The sequence below is a fragment of the Cervus elaphus genome, chromosome 4, assembly GCF_910594005.1.
Source record: "Cervus elaphus chromosome 4, mCerEla1.1, whole genome shotgun sequence".
Taxonomy (NCBI): domain Eukaryota; kingdom Metazoa; phylum Chordata; class Mammalia; order Artiodactyla; family Cervidae; genus Cervus; species Cervus elaphus.
Window position 1 is genome coordinate 10015559 of NC_057818.1, and position 3533 is coordinate 10019091.

Below are 3533 nucleotides of genomic sequence, written 5' to 3' on the forward strand. Positions count from 1 at the left end.
CCATCAGTGGTTCTTTCCGTGAGAAGTCATAACAAGGAAGAAAACAGTTACTCCCCAGGCTGCTTCTAGGCCCACACCTGTGTCCTTCAAATAATTTATAAAGATTTTTAAAATTTATTTGTGTATTTATTTTTGGCTGCACTGGGTCTTCATTGCTGGGTGTGGGCTTCTCTGGTTGTGGCAAGTGGGGGCTACTCTCTAGTTGCATGGCCCTCTCTTCATTGTAGTGACTTCTCTGTTAGCAGTGCACAGGCCTTAGGCATGAGGGCTCAGTAGTTATGGCACGTGGGCTCAGTTGCCCTGCAGCATGTTGGATCTTCCCGGACCAGGGATTGAACCCATGTCCCCTGCATTGGCAGGCAGAGTGTTAACCACTGTACCATCAGGAAAGCTCTTCAAATAGTATTTTTTTTTTTTTAACTGAAGAACATTTATTTGTTTTTCACCAAGACTTTATCTTGAGGATGTAACTAAACTGCGCCTCCACTCCCCACCCCAATTTGAAGGAGGATTAGTACAGTGGATGTTATAAAGCAGGTATGAACAGTTTGAGGGACTGGAACCAACGTTAACTGACAAAAACCAACTTCCATCTAAATCATCATAAAAATGTTTAAGTAAAAAAAAGGGGGGGAGGGGGGCAAAGGGGTTTTCAGATTGGACAAGATCATCACATTTTATCTAATACATTCAATTCTGGCTAGGGTATACCAAAATGGAAACAGGATAACTATAATACAAAACTTCCACTACAGCACACTGCACATATCTGTGTTCCAAGCCCACCCCCGTTCCCCTAATGCTTCCAAACTCAACTATTTCCCAGCCTGTTGGGCCTGTCGACGAAGGAGCACGTAGATCTTCTCTTTAATCCAATCTTTGTTATAAGGCTGGTATGTCTGGGTATCAGCTCGGTAAACAAGGCAGCTGAGGTCTGCCAGGTCATCAATAAAATCAAACAACTGACTGATAATCATATGTGATAGAGGGGCTGTTGGCATTCATTCTCTTCAGATGTTCTTCATACATTTTACAAACACCTTCCATACACTCATTCACAGATTCATAGTCAGCGTAAGTTCTGCCTTCTGGCCTCTTGGTAGGCTGTACCAGCAAGATGGTGTGAGACATCGCGCCAAAGTCTCCCGCTGCAGCCGATGCCGACTCCGCCGCCACACACGAGCTTCAAATAGTATTTTTAAGTGTATAAAATAAAGTTCAAGGAGTCTTGAGGACGCCAGTTATATTGAATACAGTTAAGATAAAAAGCATCCAAATTTGTGATATAATAATTCCTGTGCTTGTTAGTAACATATTTAATAACCAGCTCTAGCAAGCAGTCTAATAACGTTAGACTTTCCAAGAAGTGATGAGCATCAATGATATTTTCAGATGTCAGTAACAACTATAACGTGATGTGAAGACATCTGCAGTTTCTGAGAGTGAGGAAGTCACAGGCCTTGCCGATACTCCTGTGTCCTTTGCCTACAGTCGTCATGGAAGGAAATGTGAAATATCAGTTAAAGGTCAGTGTACATGAAGGTGTCATTTTTTCCCCCACATCTGTATTAGTCAGCCCTGGCTGCCATAATAAAATACCATAGACTGAGTGACTTCAGTCAATATCAGTAACCTCAGATATGCAGATGACACCACCCTTATGTCAGAAAGCAAAGGGGAACTAAAGAGTCTCTTAATGAAAGTGAAAGAGGAGAGTGAAAAAGCTGGCTTAAAACTCAACATTCAAAAAACAAAGATCATGGCATCCGGTCCCATCACTTCAAGGCAAGTACATGGGGAAACAATGGAAACAGTGACAGACTTTATTTTCTTGGGCTCCAAAATCACTGCAGATGGTGACTGCAGCCATGGAATTAAAAGACCCTTGCTCCTTGGAAGAAAATCTATGACCAACAACCTAGACAGCATATTAAAAAGCAGAGACATTACTTTGCCGACAAAGGTCCGTCTAGTCAAAGCTATGGTTTTCCCAGTAGTCATGTATGGATGTGAGAGTTGAACTATAAGGAAAGCTGAGCACTGAAGAATTGATGCTTTTGAACTGCGGTTTTGGAGAAGACTCTTGAGAGTCCTTTGGACTGCAAGGAGATCAAACCAGTCAATCCTAAAGGAAATCAGTCCTGAATATTCATTGGAAGGACTGATGCTGAAGCTGAGACTCCAGTACTTTGGCCACCTGATGCGAAGAACTGACTCATTTGAAAAGACCCTGATGCTGGGAAAGATTGAAGGCAGGAGGAGCAGGGGATGACAGAGGAAGAGATGGTTGGATGGCATCACTGACTTGATGGATATGAGTCTGAGCAAGCTCTGGGAGTTAGTGATGGACAGGGAAGCCGGTGTGCTGCAGTCCATGGGTTCACAAAGAGTCAGACATGACTGAGTGACTGATCTAATTGAACTGAGTGGCTTCAATGCCAGATACTTATTTCTCACAGTGCTGGAGGCTGGAAGCCTGAGATCAAGGTGCTGGCCAATTTAGTTCCCGGTGAGAACCCACTTCCTGGTTGTCAAACAGCTGCTTTATCGCTGCGTCCCAACATGGCACTAATCCCATGATAGAGGGTCCCACCCTCTTGACTTTTAACTCTATTCATCTCCCAAAGCCCCCTCTCCCCCACTTAAGTATCATCATGTGGAGGATATCAGGGGCACACAGACTTTCATCAGAAATAGCATCCAAATTCATGGACCCCTTTAACCACAATCCTCAAAATAAACTGTTCTAGTGGAAAGGGCCATGTATGTTTATTAGAAATACTTTCTTGAGCTGCTTAGGGTTGAAGGTGCACCCCTGAAGTTACGTTCAAGTGGCAGCGACCGCTAAACTGCCTGCTGGGGGATGGTGTCCTGTTGACTGGAAGACCCTTCCCTTTGCTGAGCACCCAAATGCCCTGGCTCTGGAGTTAGGACTGCCTGGGTGTAAACCTCATCATCTCCCTACTGACCTCAGTTTACTCACCAATTTGATGGCATAATAGTCCCTCTGGTGAGTGTTTTTGTTTGCTTGGTTGGTTGGTTGGTTGTACCAGCTGTGTGTTGAGGTACATGGAATCTTTGATCATCATTGCAACATATTGGTGTCTTTTAGATGTGGCATGTGGAATCTAATCCCCTGATCAGGGATTGAACCCCGCCCAGCCCCCTGCATTGGGAGCACAAAATTTTAGCCAGTGGACCACCAGGGAGGTAGTGTCCTTGGGGTGATTAACTGGCTCGTCTGTGTGAGGTGTCACCCAGCGTGCATCCGAGCAGACAGGCACCGTCCAACCCAACATCCACCTTCCTGTCTTTGCAGTCAGTCTCCCGCCTGCCTTGAGGGGACAAGTTCGCATGCACTCCAGGTCCGTGGGTTGATGGCGCGGACTGCCCCTAACCTGATGATTGCAGGTGTAATCACCCGACCCATCTCCATTCAGAAGGGGGCTCAGGCAGGGGCACTTCGTCCATGCTGGGGGCTGATGAGAACTTGGGCTCAGGGCTTTCACCTGACCTGCTGGGTCAGGAGCTCT

At 45.6% G+C, this 3533-nt stretch overlaps 1 pseudogene across 1 annotated transcript; it reads right to left on the reverse strand.

The window, feature by feature from the left end:
* Positions 1–405: 405 nt before the first annotated feature.
* LOC122691559 lies at positions 406–1180 on the reverse strand (annotated as a pseudogene). The gene has a single exon (XR_006340441.1). The product of XR_006340441.1 is annotated as an enhancer of rudimentary homolog (transcript).
* Positions 1181–3533: the final 2353 nt, after the last annotated feature.